The sequence below is a fragment of the Scyliorhinus canicula genome, chromosome 18 (assembly GCF_902713615.1).
Source record: "Scyliorhinus canicula chromosome 18, sScyCan1.1, whole genome shotgun sequence".
Lineage (NCBI taxonomy): Eukaryota > Metazoa > Chordata > Chondrichthyes > Carcharhiniformes > Scyliorhinidae > Scyliorhinus > Scyliorhinus canicula.
Genome location: NC_052163.1, coordinates 113300078 through 113321110, shown reverse-complemented (window position 1 = coordinate 113321110; position 21033 = coordinate 113300078). Strand labels below are relative to the sequence as shown.

The 21033-nt window shown below is 49.2% G+C and overlaps 1 protein-coding gene across 2 annotated transcripts in view; it reads left to right on the top strand.

Annotated features, from left to right (window-relative positions):
- Positions 1–21033, top strand: part of ano8b (anoctamin 8b) — a 131847-nt gene that overhangs the window by 15667 nt on the left and 95147 nt on the right. The window contains exon 1 of one of the 2 annotated variants that reach the window (XM_038777665.1): positions 13718–14077. The exons of the other annotated variant lie outside the window; for it this stretch is intronic. The gene's annotated coding sequence lies outside the window, so the exon portion shown is untranslated. Of the gene's footprint in view, positions 1–13717; positions 14078–21033 lie in introns of those variants that run through there. 2 annotated transcript variants of the gene reach the window in all.

Genomic DNA, 21033 nt, shown 5'->3' with positions numbered 1-21033 from the left:
CATGAGCAAGAGCAGCATAGGGCGTCGTGAATAATGTTCATACAGGGAACAGATCAGTCCGAGCGTGAGTCGTTGAGGAGTCTTGTAGCTGTGGGGAAGAAGCTATTCCTATGTCTGGATGTTCGGTTTTTCAGACTTCTGTACCTTCTGCCTGATGGAAGGGTCTGGAAGAAGACAATGCCTGGGTGGGAGGAGTCTCTGATAATGTTGTGTGCCTTCCTGAGGCAGCATGAGATGCAGACAGAATCAATGTGGGGGTGGCAAGTTTGTGTGATGCGTTGGGCTGAGTTCACCACACTCTGCAGTTTCTTGTGATCTTGGGCCGAGCAGTTGTCATACCAGGCTGTGATGCAGCCGGATGGGGGAGTCAGGGTTATGGAGCCAAGGAGGAGAGATAGAGACAAAGGGTGCGATTCAACCACCGTGTACCGAGCGCAACGGGTGAATCCCGCGCGAGCCCCAAATGAAAAAATGAAATGAAAATGAAAATCGCTTATTGTGACGAGTAGGCTTCAATGAAGTTACTGTGAAAAGCCCCTAGTCACCACATTCCGGCGCCTGTCCGGGGAATCTGGCTCTGCATCAGTCCAATCTCGAGTCACCTTATTCACTCTGTCTGCCACAATCTGGATCACAGCCTCACTTTAAAAAAAATAAATTTAGAGAACCCAATTATTTTTTTTTCCAATTAAGGGGCAATTTAGCATGGCCAATCAACCTAACCTGCACATCTTTCAGGTTGTGGGGGTGAAACCCACGCAGACACGGGGAGAATGTACAAATACCACACGGACAGTGACCCAGGGTTCGAACCCTGGTCCTCAGCGCCATAGTCCCAGTGCTAACCACTGCATCACCATGCTGCCTCACACTCTCACTTTTGAAATTAACAGCAAATTACACATTATGAAATGCCACAAACAGCATTGCGATAAATGTCCTGATAATTTGCTTTTAATTATAATAATAATCTTTATTAGTGTCACAAGTATGCTTACATTAACACTGCAATGAAGTTACTCTGAAAAGCCCCTAGTCACCACACTCTGGCGCCTGTTCGGGTACACGGAGGGAGAATTCAGAATGTCCAATTCACCTAACAGCACGTCTTTCGGGACTTGTGGGAGGAAACCGGAACGCCCGGAGGAAACCCACACAGACACAGGGAGGACGTGCAGAGTCCACACAGTCAGTGACCCAAGCTGGGAATCGAACACGGGTCCAAAGCGCTGTGAAGCAACAGTGCTAACCACTGTGCGACCAAATTATGTTGGTTAAGGGATGAATATTGACAAGGAAAACCCTCCTGCTCGTCTTCAAAATACAGCTACACAATCTTTTATGTTCACCTGTGAGGACAGACGGGTAGCAGTTTAATGTCTAATCCAAAGGACTGCACCCCTGGCAGTGCAGCACTCAGTGTGAACTGTACTGGGGGTGTCCGCCTGGATTTTTTGCTTAAGCATTTGTAGTGAGAAACAAACACACAGCCCTCTGATTCATGGCAGACACTAGATGATACTGTTTAAAACATTTAGCCCATCAGACCGGGCACAGTTCACACCATCACAGCCTCAGCCCCAAGTGTGCTAAGTGTCCTGAGAAAGCTCCAACAGAGGTCCAGGACAGATTGAACTGACCCCACACATAGATACATACATACATCCCAATTAGGAACAGGGGAAGACAACTCGGCCCCTCGAGCCTGCTCCGCCATTCAATAAGACCATGGTTGATCTGCTTGTAACCTCGACTCCACATTCGCACTTACCTCTGATAACCTCTCAACCCCCCCCCCCCCCCCTCTTGTTCATCAAAAACCTATTTACCTCTGCCTTAACAATATTCAAAGGTTTTGCTTCTGTTGCCTTTTGAGGAAGAGCTCCAAAGATTCACGACCCTCAGAGAGAAAATAAATTCTCTTCTTCTTTGTCTTCAATGGGCAACCCCTTCAAAAGGTCCTCTGACGAGAAGGAAATTATATTGGAAAGCTCAGTTACAGCCCAGATGTTATAATGGTGAGCCTACTGTACTCACCGTTATTAGTGCTTAAATAATGCGGCGACTTGAGAAGGCTATATCTGAAGTTGCAAATTGCCAAATATTGCTGGATGATTTGCATAGTTCTGTCATCGGGCTTGTGAAAACGGCAGCTTACCCTCAACCTCCCTCTGAGTGACAAAATAATTGCTGCCTTTGCACATTACCCCATAAACCCACCACCAAAAGTTAGAGCTGGTAATTAACAATGTAAGGACGTTTTTAAGATGGAATTTACAATCCTGCAATGTCACTTAACCTCCCCGGCCCAGAAAATGAACAATTGTGAAACTGTGAAGTCTCAAGCCAGCCACCAGTAAATTGATGTTAGCAATTTTTTAAATATAATTCTTTTCTGTCTCATTTTATCCCCCTCTCTTGGTCTAATGTTTCTGTTCCTCTCGTTCTTATTGGACTCTAATTCATCTATTTTCTTCTCCATTCCCTCTCTGCTTCTTTCTCAATCCTTAACTCTCATTGGTTACATAAAATTTACAGTGCAGAAGGCGGCCATTTGGCCCATCGAGTCTGCACCGGCTCTTGGAATTAGCATCCCACTTAAGCCTGTAACCCAACCCTAACCGCTTTGGATACTGAGGGCAACTTATCATGGCCAATCCACCTAACCTGCACATCTTTGGGCTGCGGGAGGAAACTGTAGCACCCGGTGGAAACTCAGGGAGAATGTGCAGACTCCGCACAGACAGTGACCCAAGCCAGGAATTGAACCTGGGACCCTGGAGCTGTGAGGCAACTATGCTAACCACTATGCTACCATGCTGCCCTGCGCAGATGGACTGCTTGTCCTGCTGTTCACTGAGGTCGTAGAGTGCCCTTTGCCCTTGAACTTGAAGCAATTTACAGGACAAGTGATTTTTTTGAGCTGGAGGGTGAGGAAACAAGACCAACTTAATGGATGTGGTGAATGTAACGTAGTAATTCACACTGTATTTACCAATACCATTGTAAGCGCAGTAGCGTTATCCGACCATTAAGGAGAGTAGCTCTGGGAATGCTCAGGAGTTTGTACAGGGCTCCACACTTGGCTCCGCCCATGACTCCTCCCCATTGGCCAGGTTTCGCGCGCTCTGCGCGATTGACCCTGAGCCAATCACGAGGTCAGTGGAGCACGCCCTCTTATAGGCGCCATGCTATCACACCTTCCTCCTTCACAAAGTCAAACCTAAATCTGACGTGTGGAACTCAGGCTGGGAGGGAGTCAGACAAGAAAATGCATCAGGAGATGAAAAGTCTCATTTATTCAGGGGCTTTATGTGACAGGTTTAACTGGCTCGAATAATTAACCGCCCTGAAGGCAGCAAAGCCAAGGAAGAAAATAAGTGAGAACGTACTCACTTGCATTTCTGTAGCACCTGTCACAACCTCAGTAGGGCCCCAAGCACTTCATTGCCGATGGAATATTTTGGGCGCGCAGTCACTGTCGGAAAGCAGGGAGGCAATGGGCTGAAAGACCCCACCTCCGACAGCTCAGCACTCCCTGATGATTGGCAGTGTCAGTCAGGATCTCTGGGGTGGGTCTGAGACTCGCAACATTGTGACTCACAGGTAGGAGGGTGACTCACTGAGGACCACACCACGGCAAGGGAGTTAAAGAAATACAAACTATGTTCCAGGTATAACAAAGAGAGGGGGAAGGGAAGTTCTAGACTGCGGATCAGGAGCAGCCATTGGCATTCACCAATAATCCGTGATGTGGGTCACCAACAAACACAAAGAGATAACCGCTGATCATGCCAGTTACAGATCTATGACCTAAATAACTGGAGGAGCTTCCTGTAAAAAACAATAATGTTTTTACAACAGCGCAAACCTGAGCGGAATAGACTTTCATTAGTTGGGGACTCCGACAGTCAAACACCTTTAGCTGCAAGGCCTTGGGTCCATCCCAGGGTTGGGACTGGCCTTATAGAAATGCAAGTGGAAGTTCAAGTCTTGTGCGCTCTCACGCACGTATTTTACACTCTCTCCCTCACACACATTCTTTCATCATCTCACACACACTTTTCGCACTCTCTGTCACTCACAGTTTTGGTTCCTCGCCCAGTGAAAGGATGATGCGTGTGTAGCCCTTGTGTCGTCCTCTATGCACCGACCCATCCCCCGATATGACCTCATTTATGTAATAGTGCTTTCCACCAATGTCACTGTCAACACAAGTATTGTAAGAAGTCTGACAACACCAGGTTAAAGTCCAACAGGTTTGTTTCAAACATGAGCTTTCGGAGTGCAGCTCCTTCCTCAGGTTGAATGACGAGGTATTCACCTGAAGAAGGAGCAGTGCTCCGAAAGCTCGTGTTTGAAACAAACCTGTTGGACTTTAACCTGGTGTTGTCAGACTTCTTACTGTGCTCACCCCAGTCCAACGCCGGCATCTCCACATCAACACAAGTATTGACAAGGAGGCCATCCTCCCCCATTCCCCAAGCCGTGAGGCCCCAGCGTCAGACAGGGTGAGGAACAGTCAGTACATTGTGCCTCAGGGTATAGCCCAGCCTGTCACAAACTCTGGTCCATTGATCATTCTCCCAGCGAGGGGGGAGGGGCTAATCAGTATCCAAGCTACTGACAGATGGGAGCCAGAATGCACAGGAAGAAATACTTACATTTCTATAGCGCCTTTCATACCCTCAGGACGTCCCAACGTACGTTCCAACCAGTGAAGTGCAGTGACTGTTGTGATGGAGGGAACTTTAAAAAAATGAATTTAGAGTACCCAATTCATTTTTTCCAATTAAGGGGCAATTTAGCGTGGCCAATCCACCTACCCTGCACATCTTTGGGTTGTGGGGGCGAAACCCACGCAGACACGGGGAGAATGTGCAAACTCCACACAGACAGTGACCCAGAGCCGGGATTGAACCTGGGACCTCAGCGCCGTGAGGCAGCAATGCTAACCACTGTGCCACCGTGCTTCCCCGAACCTCGGACCTCAGAACCGTAAGGCAGCAATGCTAACCACTGTGCCACCGTGCTGCCCCGAACCTGGGACCTCAGCGCCGTGAGGCAGCAAGGCTAACCACTGTGCCACCGTGCTGCCCCGAACCTGGGACCTCAGCGCCGTGAGGCAGCAATGCTAACCACTGTGCCACCGTGCTGCCCCGAACCTGGGACCTTAGTGCCGTGAGGCAGCAATGCTAACCACTGTGCCACCGTGCTGCCCTTGATGTGATGTAGGAAACATGGCAGCCAATTTGTTCACAGCCAACTCCCTTAAACAGCAATCTAATAACTACCAGATAATCTGTTTTAATGATGTTGGTTGAGGGGGTAAATATTGGCAAGAACTCCCCAGATTTTCTTCGCAATGGGGTTTATGGAATCCTTTGCTTTCACCATGAACAACCAGACAAGGCCTCCATTTAACCTCATCCCAAAGCCAGCACCTCCAACTGTGCAGCATTCCCTTAATCTCGGGAGCACCAGCCAGGAATATTTGCTGAAGTGGCTTGTGTGGGACTTGAACCAATGACCTCCTGACTCAGAGGTGAGAGGGAGCGAGAGCGCGACTCCTTCACTGAGCCACAAGTGACAACAATCGGTTTATTATTGAAAATTGTTCTTTCAGGAAAGAATTTGTTTAATCCAACAGCGCACTGGATTAACCTCTTACCTTCTCACTCTGGGTCATTGCAATTGCCAAATGTTAAATCTGAGTGGGAAGGATAGTTTGATGTTCCCATTAATAGCTTCTGTAAGTTTTTTTAAAAAATAGTCCATAGGTTGTGGGCCTCACTGGCTGGACCAGCATTCATTGCACATCCCTAATTTCCCTTGAGAAGGTGGTGGTGAGCTGCTTTCTTGAGCCGCTGCAGTCCCCGTGGTGTAGGTACAACTACACTGCTGTTAGGCAGGGTATTTCAGGATTTTGACCCAGTGATAGTGAATGAACAGCGATATATTTCCAAGGTGGTGTGTGACTTGCCGGGAGACCAGCAGGTGTTAATACTTGAAGGGGCACTGACCTTTGTGGTGATATGCATCACTGTAAATACACAAGGGTTAATGTAAATACACGTAGACTAGCTAGACACTAGAGGGAGAACCAGAGACATGACACATAGACATTCAACCAATAGGTCAGTAAGATAGGACACGACCAATGGGCATTCACAACACACACAGGTGACACTACCACAGGAGGGCATTACACCAACCCATATAAGAACTAGGAGCAGGAGTAGGCCACCTGGCCCCTCGAGCCTGCTCCGCCATTCAATGAGATCATGGCTGATCTTTTGTGGACTCAGCTCCACTTTCCGGCCTGAACACCATAACTCTTAATCCCTTTATTCTTCAAAAAACGATCTATCTTTACCTTAAAAACATTTAATGATGGAGCCTCAACTGCTTCACTGGGCAAGGAATTCCATAGATTCACAACCCTTTGGGTGAAGAAGTTCCTCCTAAACTCAGTCCTAAATCTACTTCCCCTTATTTTGAGGCTATGCCCCCTAGTTCTGCTTTCACCCGCCAGTGGAAACAACCTGCCCGCATCTATCATATCTATTCCCTTCATAATTTTATATGTTTTTATAAGATCCCCCCCCTCATCCTTCTAAATTCCAACGAGTACAGTCCCAGTCTACTCAACCTCTCCTCATAATACAACCCCTTCAGCTCTGGGATTAACCTAGTGAATCTCCTCTGCAAACCCTCCTGTGCCAGTACGTCCTTTCTCAAGTAAGGAGACCAAAACTGAACACAATACTCCAGGTGTGCCCTCACTAACACCTTATACAATTGCAGCATAACCCCCCTAGTTTTAAACTCCATCCCTCTAGCAATGAAGGACAAAATTCCATTTGCCTTCTTAATTACCTGTTGCACCTGTAAACCAACTTTCTGTGACTCATGCACTAGCACACCCAGGTCTCTCTGCACAGCAGCATGCTTTAATATTTTATCGTTTAAATAATAATCCCGTTTGCTTTATTCCTACCAAAATGGATAACCTCACATTTGTCAACATTGTATTCCATCTGCCAGACCCTAGCCCATTCACTTAACCTATCCAAACCACTCTGCAGACTTCCAGTATCCTCTGCACTTTTTGCTTTACCACTCATGTTAGTGTCATCTGCAAACTTGGACACATTGCCCTTGGTCCCCAACTCCAAATCATCTATGTAAATTGTGAACAATTGTGGGCCCAACACGGATACCTGAGGGACACCACTAGCTACTGATTTCCAACCAGAGAAACACCCATTAATCCCCACTCTTTGCTTTCTATTTATTAACTAATCCTCTAATCATGCGACTACTTTACCCTTAATGCCATGCATCGTTATCTTATGCAGCAAACTTTTGTGTGGCACCTTGTCAAAGGCTTTCTGGAAATCCAGATATACCACATCCATTGGCTCCCCGTTATCTACTGCACTGGTAATGTCCTCAAAAAATTCCACTAAATTAGTTAGGCACGACCTGCCCTTTATGAACCCATGCTGCGTCTGCCCAATGGGACAATTTCTATCCATATGCCTCGCTATTTCTTCCTTGATGATAGATTCCAGCATCTTCCCTACTACCGAAGTTAAGCTCCCTGGCCTATAATTTCCCGCTCTCTGCCTACCTCCTTTTTTAAACAGTGGTGTCACGTTTGCTAATTTCCAATCCACCGGGACCACCCCAGAGTCTAGTGAATTTTGGTAAATCATCACTAGTGCATCTGCAATTTCCCTAGCCATCTCTTTTAGCACTCTGGGATGCATTCCATCAGGGCCAGGAGACTTGTCTACCTTTAGCCCCATTAGCTTGCCCATCACTACCTCCTTAGTGAGAACAATCCTCTCAAGGTCCTCACCTGTCATAGCCTCATTTCTATCAGTCACTGGCATGTTATTTGTGTCTTCCACTGTGAAGACCGACCCAAAAAACCTGTTCAGTTCCTCAGCCATTTCCTCATCTCCCATTATTAAAACTCCCTTCTCATCCTCTAAAGGACCAATATTTACCTTAGCCACTCTTTTTTGTTTTATATATTTGTAAAAACTTTTACTGTCTGTTTTTATATTCTGAGCAAGTTTACTCTCATACTCTATCTTACTCTTCTTTATAGCTTTTTTAGTAGCTTTCTGTTGCCCCCTAAAGATTTCCCAGTCTTCTAGTCTCCCACCAATCTTTGCCACTTTGTATGCTTTTTCCTTCAATTTGATACTCTCCCTTATTTCCTTAGATATCCACGGTCGATTTTCCCTCTTTCTACCGGCCTTCCTTTTTGTTGGTATAAACCTTTGCTGAGCACTGTGAAAAATTGCTTGGAAGGTTCTCCACTGTTCCTCAACTGTTCCACCATAAAGTCTTTGCTCCCAGTCTACCTTAGCTAGTTCTTATCTCATCCTATTGTAATCTCCATTGTTTAAACACAAAACACTAATATTTGATTTTACCTTCTCACCCTCCATCTGTATTTTAAATTCCATCATATTGTGATCGCTCCTTCCGAGTATATCCCTAAACATGAGATCATGAATCAATCCTGTCTCATTATACAGGACAAGATCTAGGACCGCTTGTTCCCTCGTATATAAAAGAACACAGCACACATGATCTTCCTCTTTCCAGTGGAGACACTCAGTGAGTACACAGGGTTGATTTGAAACACATCACACCCACCACGTGGATTGTAGCAGACTGGTTTGTCAGTCTAAGTAGCTATAGCAGGATTAACAGGAGAGTCGAATCCAAGTAGGAGGATTGTTAACAGTTTAATAAATGTGTTGAAGTTATCTCCAAGCCTGAACCTTCCTTTGTCGGAGTGCACATCAAGGAAGCAGCTTACGCTACGTCAAGAGCATAACAAAACAACCTTGTGATTACATTTCTACTGTGATGATGCCCATTGGTACTGACCCCACAGAACAAATGGCAAATGTGAGCTAATGCATTTTGGAAGGTCTAATCCGGACAAATGTGGTAATGCATTTTGCAAGGTCTAATGCAGGTAGGGAATATACAGTGAATGGTAGAACCCTCAAGAGTATTGAAAGTCAGAGAGATCTTGGTGTACAGGTCCACAGGTCACTGAAAGGGGCAACACAGGTGGAGAAGTTAGTCAAGAAGGCATATGACATGCTTGCCTTCATTGGCTGGGGCATTGAGTATAAGAATTGGCAAGTCATGTTGCAGCTGTATAGAACTTTATAATTTAGAACAGTACAGCACAGAACAGGCCCTTCAGCCCTCGATGTTGTGCCGATCAATGATCACCCTACTCAAACTCACGTATCCACCCTATACCCATAACCCAACAACTCCCCCTTAACCTTACTTTTTAGAACACTACGGGCAATTTAGCATGGCCAATCCACCTAACCCGCACATCTTTGGACTGTGGGAGGAAACCGGAGCACCCGGAGGAAACCCACGCACACACGGGGAGGACGTGCAGACTCCGCACAGACAGTGACCCAGCCGGGAACCGAACCTGGGACCCTGGAGCTGTGAAGCATTGATGCTAACCACTATGCTACCATGCTGCCCCAGTCTGGCCACAGTGCTAGCCACTTGTGCTACCGCTACCATTTATTTTTTACTCCATCGATTGATTCTTTTTAAAAATGAATTTATAGTACCCAATTCAGTTTTTCCAATTAAGGGGCAACTTAGCGTGACCAACCCACCTACCCTGCACATCTTTGGGTTGTGGGGGTGAAACCCTCGCAGACACGGGGAGAATGTGCAAACTCCACACGGACAGTGACCCAGAGCCGGGATCGAACCTGGGACCTCGGCGCCGTGAGGCAGCAGTGCTAACCACTGCGCCACCGTGCTGCCCACTTATAGACACTCTTAAAAACCTACCAGTTTGACCAAGTTTTTGGTCAGCTGACTGAATATCTCCTTATGTGACTCAGTCTCAAATTTCTACATAGAATCTTACATTTCATTCCATCTTAGGGGCTGTTTAGCACTGGGCTAAATCGCTGGCTTTGAAAGCAGACCAAGGCAGGCCAGCAGCACGGTTCGATTCCCGTAACAGCCTCCCCGAAAAGGCGCTGGAATGTGGCGACTCGGGGCTTTTCACAGTAACTTCATTTGACGCCTACTCGTGACAATAAGCGATTCTCATTTTTCATTTCATTTTTCATCTATTTGGCCCATCTATTTGGTGCTGATGTTTCTGCTCCACAGGAGCCGGTCCCATCCCTTCTTCCTCTCGCCCTATCAACATCTCCTTCTATTCCTTTCTCCTTCGTGAGTTTATCGAGCTTTCCCTTAAATGTATCGACACTTTTCACCTCAACCACTCGCTGTGGGAGCGAGTGCCACATTTTCACCACTCTCTCGGTGACGAAGTTTCTCCTGAATTCCTCATTGGATTTATTCGTGATTATACTATACCTGTAATTTTGTTTGATAATAATCCTGTGAACCACTTTGGAATGTTTTACTGTATCAAGGGCTCTGAATAAATACAAGTTGCTGAGGTTGGTCCAGATTGAAGCATCGATTATGGGAGATTCCTATATTTGCTTAATTTATTTATTTTTATCATTTTTCTGTCAGGCAGATTAACAACATCCTTGAAATCTAATTATTTTTGGAATGTAAGGACGGAATAAGATCCCATAAAAAAAGCGAACATCCAACGTGTTGAAAGAATCGGCTTCGATTTGGGTCTGGGGTCAGTCTGAGTCTGGGGTCAGTGTGAGTCGGGGTCAGTGTGAGTCTGGGGTCAGTCTGAGTCTGGGGTCAGTCTGAGTCGGGGGTCAGTGTGAGTCGGGGGTCAGTGTGAGTCTGGGGTCAGTGTGAGTCTGGGGTCAGTGTGAGTCGGGGGTCAGTCTGAGTCGGGGGTCAGTCTGAGTCGGGGGTCAGCCTGAGTCGGGGGTCAGCCTGAGTCGGGGGTCAGTCTGAGTCGGGGGTCAGTCTGAGTCGGGGGTCAGTCTGAGTCGGGGGTCAGTCTGAGTCGGGGGTCAGTCTGAGTCGGGGGTCAGTCTGAGTCGGGGGTCAGTCTGAGTCGGGGGTCAGTCTGAGTCGGGGGTCAGTCTGAGTCGGGGGTCAGTCTGAGTCGGGGGTCAGTCTGAGTCGGGGGTCAGTCTGAGTTGGGGGTTAGTCTGAGTCGGGGTCAGTCTGAGTCGGGGGTCAGTGTGAGTCGGGGGTCAGTGTGAGTCGGGGGTCAGTGTGAGTCGGGGGCCAGTCTGAGTCGGGGGTCAGTCTGAGTCGGGGGTCAGTCTGAGTCGGGGGTCAGTCTGAGTCGGGGGTCTGTCTGAGTCGGGGGTCAGTCTGAGTCGGGGGTCAGTCTGAGTCGGGGGTCAGTCTGAGTCGGGGGTCAGTCTGAGTCGGGGGTCAGTCTGAGTCGGGGTCAGTGTGAGTCTGGGGTCAGTGTGAGTCTGGGGTCAGTGTGAGTCTGGGGTCAGTGTGAGTCTGGGGTCAGTCTGAGTCGGGGGTCAGTCTGAGTCGGGGGTCAGTCTGAGTCGGGGGTCAGTCTGAGTCGGGGGTCAGTGTGAGTCTGGGGTCAGTCTGAGTCTGGGGTCAGTCTGAGTCTGGGGTCAGTCTGAGTCGGGGGTCAGTCTGAGTCGGGGGTCAGTCTGAGTCGGGGGTCAGTCTGAGTCGGGGGTCAGTCTGAGTCGGGGGTCAGTCTGAGTCGGGGGTCAGTCTGAGTCTGGGGTCAGTCTGAGTCTGGGGTCAGTCGGAGTCTGGGGTCAGTCTGAGTCTGGGGTCAGTCTGAGTCTGGGGTCAGTCTGAGTCTGGGGTCAGTCTGGGGTCAGTCTGAGTTGGGGGTCAGTCTGAGTCTGGGGTCAGTCTGAGTCTGGGGTCAGTCTGAGTCTGGGGTCAGTCTGAGTCTGGGGTCAGTCTGAGTCGGGGGTCAGTCTGAGTCTGGGGTCAGTCTGAGTCTGGGGTCAGTCTGAGTCTGGGGTCAGTCTGGTTTTGGGTTCAGTCCGTGCTTGGGGATATAGGGCTGACAGGCCTGGGCGGGATTCTCTCACCCCGGGGCCAGGCCGGAGAATCGCCGGGACTGGGGCGAATGACGCCACGCTGGTCCGCCGATTTTCCGGAGAGCGGAGAATTGGTGCCATTGGCGCCGGCGAGGTTGGCGCAGCGCCGGTTGGGGGCCGCTCTACGGCAATTCTCGGCCCAGGATGGGCCGAAAGCTGAGTCCCACCGGCGCCATTCACACCTCTCTTACCCGGCAGGACCTCGGCGTGGACGCGTCTGGGGGCTGCCTGGTGGAGGGGAGGGGGGTCCAACCCCGGGTGGGGGGCCTCCGCTGTGGCCTGGCCCGCGTTCGGGGCCTACCGATCGGCGGGCCAGCCTCTCGGACTGGGGACCACATTTATTCCACGCCGGCCCCTGTAGCCCTACGCCATGTTGCGTCGGGGCCGGTGCGGAGAAGGGAGCCACTGCACATGCGCCGACCCGCGGCGCCCATCTGATGGCGGGGACCCGCAGCTGGAGCGGCGTGGGTCGCTCCAGTGCCATGCTGGCCCCCCTGTAGGGGTCTGAATTGCTGCTCCTGAGGGCATGTTGACGCCGTCGAGGAACACGCGCCGTTTAAGACGGCGTCAACACTTAGCCTCAGGATCAGAGAATCCCGCCCAGGATTTCAGTCAATCAGCCTCACGGTTTAGCGGGACTCCCTGAAATGCCAGCCCTGTCTCTCTCTGAGTCCTGGTCCCTGCCACCATCCCCCTGTCATTCTCACCACCCCAGCCCCCACATACCAACCACATCCTCATTGAAAACTCCAAGTGGCCAATCCACCAGGATTGGCCTGGAGTTCCAGGGATTTTTATAATAATAATCTTTATTAGTGTCACAAGTAGGCCTACATTAACACTCCAATGATGTTACTGTGAAAATCCCCTAGTCGCCACACTCCGGCGCCTGTTCGGGTACACAGAGGGAGAATTCAGAATGTCCAATTTACCTAACAGCGTGTCTTTCGGGGCTTGTGGGAGGAAACCGGAGCACCCGGAGGAAACCCACGCAGACACGGGGAGAACGTGCAAACTCTGCACAGACAGTGACCCAAGCCGGGAATCGAACCCGGGTCCCTGGCGCTGTGAAGCAACAGCGCTAACCACTGTGCCACCGTGATTTACGGATGAATTCGTCGGCACTCACTGACTGCGAAGAAATTTTGAAAAAATCAATCAGAGGCAATTCAGTGAGTCTTTTTTCACTTTCTATCAATATTTCCAATAATTGGGGTGGCACGGTGGCGCAGTGGTTAGCACTGCTGCCTCATGGCAGCGAGGACCCAGGTTCAGTCCCGGCCCCGGGTCACTGTCCGTGTGGAGTTTCCACGTTCTCCCCGTGTCTGCGTGGGTCCCACTCCCACAACCCAAAGATGTGCAGGGTAGGTGAATTGGCCACGCTAAAATGCCCCTTAATTGGGAAAAAAACAGTAATTGGGTACTCTAAGTTAATAAAAAATATATTTCCACTAATTAGTTGTAAAACACCTCAGAGAAAAATATCTCTCCCGCAAAGTCAATCCCATTTGATTACTGTTCCCATTCGGGAGTTGCCAGGTCACGTGATGAAACCTCCAGGATTACATTCAGCTTGAGTTGGCAACACATTAAAAAATTCTGTACAGAGGAAACCTGAGACTCGACCAACCTACCCCTCCCCTCCCCACCCCTCCCCCTCCGCCACTGCCTGTACTGAAGGCAGTACTGAAGCTGGTAAGTCTCGGCGACTGAGGGTAAGGGAGCAGGTCAATGGTCTGCTGAGTATCGCAGGGAATCAATTGGAAGCTGATGATCCGATTTCTCAGGAGAGAGAAACTGCATTCCATCTCAGCAGCTGATTGACAGATTCATACTTGAACCCTCCTGATATAAAGAAGAGAGAGAGAAATTGGAGCGAGAGAGAGGGACAGCGACTGACAGCCTTAAGATGGTCTACAGTGAGGAGCACAGATATTACTGAACAGCGTAAGGTCTTTACTCAGTTAACAGCCGAAAATGCGTGGCCAACGGGCCTTTGCTGAGTCTGTTGGTGATGTTCAAAGGAGATTAGACGCAGATGGAAGGCTGAGTCCTGTGCCCATTATCTTAATCAGGTTTGTGTTTTAGTCTTTTCTGAAAAAGATTGTAGTTCCACAAGTACCGGTATCTCTCATTCAACTGGCCATTCATCGTGCATGTGCCTCGCCATTGACTGTCAGTAAACTATTGAACTGCAGAGGGCATCATGGCTTGGCACAGTTCTGTTCGCCCCTGACAGATACACACACACACAGGCTTCGTAGCCCCTACACAGACTGGCCATGCTGTCCAACTCTGTACGTCATTGTGCCCGACAATATGCAACACTGCACTGCACTGTACCATACTGCCCGACAGTATGCAACACTGCACTGCACCATACTGCCCGACAGTATGCAACACTGCACTGCACTGCACCACACTGTCCGACAATTAGCAACACTGCACTACACTGTACCATACTGCCCGACAATATGCAACACTGCACTGCACTGCACCACACTGTCCGACAATATGCAACACTGCACTGCACTGTACCATACTGCCCGACAATATGCAACACTGCACTGCACCATACTGTCCGACAATATGCAACACTGCACTGCACTGTACCATACTGCCCGGCAATATGCAACACTGCACTTCACCATACTGTCCGACAATATGCAACACTGCACTGCACTGCACCACACTACTGCACTGTACCATACTGCCCAACAATATACTGCACTGCACCATACTGCCCGACAATATGCAACACTGCACTGCACCATACTGCCCGACAATATGCAACACTGCACTGCACCATACTGCCCGACAATATGCAACACTGCACTGCACCATACTGCCCGACAATATGCAACACTGCACTGCACTGCACCATACTGCCCGACAATATGCAACACTGCACTGCACCACACTACTGCACTGTACCATACTGCCCGACAATATGCAACACTGCACTGCACCATACTCCCGACAATATGCAACACTGCACTGCACCATACTGCCCGACAATATGCAACACTGCACTGCACCATACTGCCCGACAATATGCAACACTGCACCACACTACTGCACTGTACCATACTGCCCGACAATATGCAACACTGCACTGTACCATACTGCCTGACAATATGCAACACTGCACCACACTGTCCGACAATATGCAACACTGCACTGCACTGTACCATACTGCCCGACAATATGCAACACTGCACTGTACTGTACCACACTACTGCACTGCATTGTACCACACAGTATTGCATCGCACGGTATTGACCACAACTGTACCAGACTGTACCACACCCTATATACCACACTGTACTGAACTGTACTGCACTATACCATCCTCTACCACACTATACCATCCTCTACCACACTATACCATCCTCTACCACACCACTGTACTGTATTGTACTGCACCACACCATAAAAACCATAAGCCATAAAATCCCTACAGTGGAGAAGGCGGCTGTTTGGCCCATTGATGCGGCATCGACTCTCTGAAAGTGCACCTTACCGAATCACATTACCTCGTCCCATCACCTAACCTACACATCTTTGGACTGTGGGAGGAAACCCACGCAGACACGGGAAGAACATTACAAACTCCACACAGTCATCCAAGGCCAGAATTTAACCCGAGTCGCTGCCACTGTGAGGCAGTAGTGCTAACCACTATGACACCATGCATTACAGTACTGTACCACATCACACCACACTATACTGCACTGTATTGTACTGTATAACACTATTGTATGGTACCACACTGTACCGCGCTGCATCGCACTGCTGTACCGCGCTGCATCGCACTGCTGTACCGCGCTGCATCGCACTGCTGTACCGCGCTGCATCGCACTGCTGTACCGCGCTGCATCGCACTGCTGTACCGCGCTGCATCGCACTGCTGTACCGCGCTGCATCGCACTGCTGTACCGCGCTGCATCGCACTGCTGTACCGCGCTGCATCGCACTGCTGTACCGCGCTGCATCGCACTGCTGTACCGCGCTGCATCGCACTGCTGTACCGCGCTGCATCGCACTGCTGTACCGCGCTGCATCGCACTGCTGTACCGCGCTGCATCGCACTGCTGTACCGCGCTGCATCGCACTGCAGTACCGCGCTGCATCGCACTGCAGTACCGCGCTGCATCGCACTGCTGTACCGCGCTGCATCGCACTGCAGTACCGCGCTGCATCGCACTGCTGTACCGCGCTGCATCGCACTGCTGTACCGCGCTGCATCGCACTGCAGTACCGCGCTGCATCGCACTGCTGTACCGCGCTGCATCGCACTGCTGTACCGCGCTGCATCGCACTGCTGTACCGCGCTGCAACGCACTGCTGTACCGCGCTGCACCGCACTGCTGTACCGCACTGCTGTACCACGCTGCTGTACCACACTGTACTGCACTGTACCGCACTGCTGTACCACACTGTATCGCACTGCTGTACCACACTACTGCACTGTATCGCACCGCTGCATCACACTGTACTGCATCGCACTGCTGTACTGCACCACAATGTATCGCACTGCTGTACCACACTACTGCACCGTATCGCACTGCTGCATCACTCTGTACTGCACTGCATCGCACTGCTGACCACACTGTATCGCACTGCTGTACCACATTGTACTGCACTGTATTGTACTGTATTGCACTGCTGTACCACACTGTATCACACTGCTGTACCACACTGTATCACACTGCTGTACCACACTGTATCACACTGCTGTACCACACTGTACTGCACCGTATTGTACTGGACTATACTACATTGTCCCGCACTGTACCGCATTGTGCTGAATTGCACTGTTGTACCACACTGTACTGCACTGTATCGCACTGCTGTACCATACTGTACTGCACTGTATTGTCTGTATCGCACTGCTGTACACACTGAACTGCACTGTATTGCACAGTATTGCACTGCTGTACCATACTGTACTGCACTGTATTGTCTGTATCGCACTGCTGTACACACTGAACTGCACTGTATTGCACAGTATTGCACTGCTGTACACACTGTACTGCACTGTATTGTACTGTATCGCACTGCTGTACCACACTGTACTGCATGTATTAGACTGAATTGCACTGCTGTACACACTGAACTGCACTGTACTGCACTGTATTGTACTGTATCGCACTGCTGTACCACACTGTACTGCATGTATTAGACTGAATCGCACTGCTGTACACACTGAACTGCACTGTATTGCACAGTATTGCACTGCTGTACACACTGTACTGCACTGTATTGTACTGTATCGCACTGCTGTACCACACTGTACTGCATGTATTAGACTGAATCGCACAGCTGTACCACACTATTGTACTGAACTGTACCACGCCCCACACTGTATCTCATTGTACTGAACTATACTGCTGTACCACACTACTGTATCACACTGCTGTACCACACTTTACTGCACTGTATCGCACTGTTTTGCACTGTATTGCACTGCTGTACCACACTGTACTGCACTGTATCGCTCTGCTGTACCACACTGTATTGTACTAAATCCCACTGCTGTACCACTACTGCACTGTATTTAACGAATCGCACTGCTGTACTACACTGTACCCTATTGTGCTGAATTGCACTGTTGTCCCACACTGTACCGCATTGTGCTGTATCGCACTGCTGTACCACACTCTACTGCACTATATCGCACTGCTGTCCCACACTGTACTGTATTGTACTGTTTCGCACTGCTGTACCACATTGTATTGTACTGAATTGCACTGCTGTACCACACTGTACTGCATTGTGCTGAATCGCACTGCTGTACCACACTGTACTGCACTGTTTCGCACTTCTATACCACACTGTACTGCACTGTGTTGCACTGCTGTACCACACTGTACTGCACTGTATTGTACTGTATTGCACTGCTGTACCACACTGTACTGCACTGTTTTGCACTGCTGTACCACACTGTACTGCACTGTTTTGCACTGCTGTACCACACTGTACTGCACTGTTTTGCACTGCTGTACCACACTGTACTGCACTGTTTTGCACTGCTGTACCACACTGTACTGCACTGCTGCATCACACTGTACTGCATTGTGCTGAATCACACTGCTGTACCACACTGTACTGCACTGTTTTGCACTGCTGTACCACATTGTATCACCACACTGTACTGCGCTGTATCGCACTATTGTACTGTATGGCACTGCTGTACCACACTGTACTGCGCTGTATCGCACTATTGTACTGTATGGCACTGCTGTACCACACTGTACTGCACCGTATTGTACTGAACTGTTCTACATTGTCCCGCACTGTACCGCATTGTGCTGAATTACACTGTTGTACCACACTGTATCGTACTGTATCGCACTGCTGTACACACTGTATTGTACTATATCGCACTGCTGTACCACACTGTACTGCGCTGTATCGCACTATTGTACTGTATCACACTGCTGTACCACACTGTACTGCACTGTATCGCACTGCTGACCCACACTGTACCACATTGTGCTGAATCGCACTGTACCACACTGTACTGCACTGTATTGTTCTGAATCGCACTGCTGTACCACACTGTACTGCACTGTATCGCACTGCAGTACCACACTGTATCGCACTGCTATACCACACTGTACTGCACTGTATTGTACTGAATCGCACTGCTGTACCACACTGTACTGCACTGTATCGCACTGCAGTACCACACTGTATCGCACTGCTATACTACACTGTACTGCACTGTATTGTTCTGAATCGCACTGCTGTACCACACTGTACTGCACTGTATCGCACTGCAGTACCACACTGTATCGCACTGCTATACCACACTGTACTGCACTGTATTGTACTGTATCGCACTGCTATACCACACTGTACTCCACTGTATTGTGCTGGATCGCATTGCTGTACTACACTGTATCGCACTGCTATACCACACTGTACTCCACTGTATTGTACTGAATCGCACTGCTATACCACACTGTACTCCACTGTATTGTACTGAATCGCACTGCTGTACCACACTGTAGTCCACTGTATTGTATTACATCGCACTGCTGTACTACACTGTACTGCACTGTGTTGAACTGAATCGCACTGCTGTACCACACTGTACTGCACTGTATTGTACTGTATCACTCTGCTGTACCAAAATGTACTGCACTGTGTTGCACTGAATCGCACTGCTGTACCACACTGTACTGCACTGAATCGCACTGCTGTACCACACTGTACTGCACTGTATTGTACTGTATCGCACTGCTGTACCACACTGTACTGCACTGTATTGTACTGTATCGCACTGCTGTACCACACTGTACTGCACTGTATTGTACTGTATCGCACTGCTGTACCACACTGTACTGCACTGTTTTGCACTGCTGTACCACACTGTACTGCACTGTTTTGCACTGCTGTACCACACTGTACTGCACTGTATCGCACTGCTGTACCACACTGTACTGCACTGCTGCATCACACTGTACTGCATTGTGCTGAATCACACTGCTGTACCACACTGTACTGCACTGTTTTGCACTGCTGTACCACATTGTATCACCACACTGTACTGCGCTGTATCGCACTATTGTACTGTATTGCACTGCTGTACCACACTGTACTGCGCTGTATCGCACTATTGTACTGTATGGCACTGCTGTACCACACTGTACTGCGCTGTATCGCACTATTGTACTGTATGGCACTGCTGTACCACACTGTACTGCGCTGTATCGCACTATTGTACTGTATGGCACTGCTGTACCACACTGTACTGCGCTGTATCGCACTATTGTACTGTATGGCACTGCTGTACCACACTGTACTGCGCTGTATCGCACTATTGTACTGTATGGCACTGCTGTACCACACTGTACTGCGCTGTATCGCACTATTGTACTGTATGGCACTGCTGTACCACACTGTACTGCACCGTATTGTACTGAACTGTTCTACATTGTCCCGCACTGTACCGCATTGTGCTGAATTACACTGTTGTACCACACTGTATCGTACTGTATCGCACTGCTGTACACACTGTATTGTACTATATCGCACTGCTGTACCACATTGTACTGCACTGTATTGTACTGAATCGCACTGCTGACCCACACTGTACCACATTGTGCTGAATCGCACTGCTGTACCACACTGTATTGTACTGTATCGCACTGCTGTACCACATTGTACTGCACTGTATTGTACTGAATCGCACTGCTGACCCACACTGTACCACATTGTGCTGAATCGCACTGCTGTACCACACTGTATTGTACTGTATCGCACTGCTGTACCACACTGTATCGCACTGCAGTACCACACTGTATCGCACTGCTATACCACACTGTACTGCACTGTATTGTGCTGGATCGCATTGCTGTACTACACTGTATCGCACTGCTATACCACACTGTACTCCACTGTATTGTATTACATCGCACTGCTGTACTACACTGTACTGCACTGTGTTGAACTGAATCGCACTGCTGTACCACACTGTACTGCACTGTATTGTACTGTATCACTCTGCTGTACCAAAATGTACTGCACTGTGTTGCACTGAATCGCACTGCTGTACCACACTGTACTGCACTGTATTGTACTGTATCGCACTGCTGTACCACACTGTACTGCACTGTATTGTACTGTATCGCACTGCTGTACCACACTGTACTGCACTGTATTGTACTGTATCGCACTGCTGTACCACACTGTACTGCACTGTGTTGCACTGAATCGCACTGCTGTACCACACTGAATCGCACTGCTGTACCACACTGTACTGCACTGTATCGCACTGCAGTACCACACTGTATCGCACTGCTATACCACACTGTACTGCACTGTATTGTACTGTATCGCACTGCTATACCACACTGTACTCCACTGTATTGTGCTGGATCGCATTGCTGTACTACACTGTATCGCACTGCTATACCACACTGTACTCCACTGTATTGTACTGAATCGCACTGCTATACCACACTGTACTCCACTGTATTGTACTGAATCGCACTGCTGTACCACACTGTAGTCCACTGTA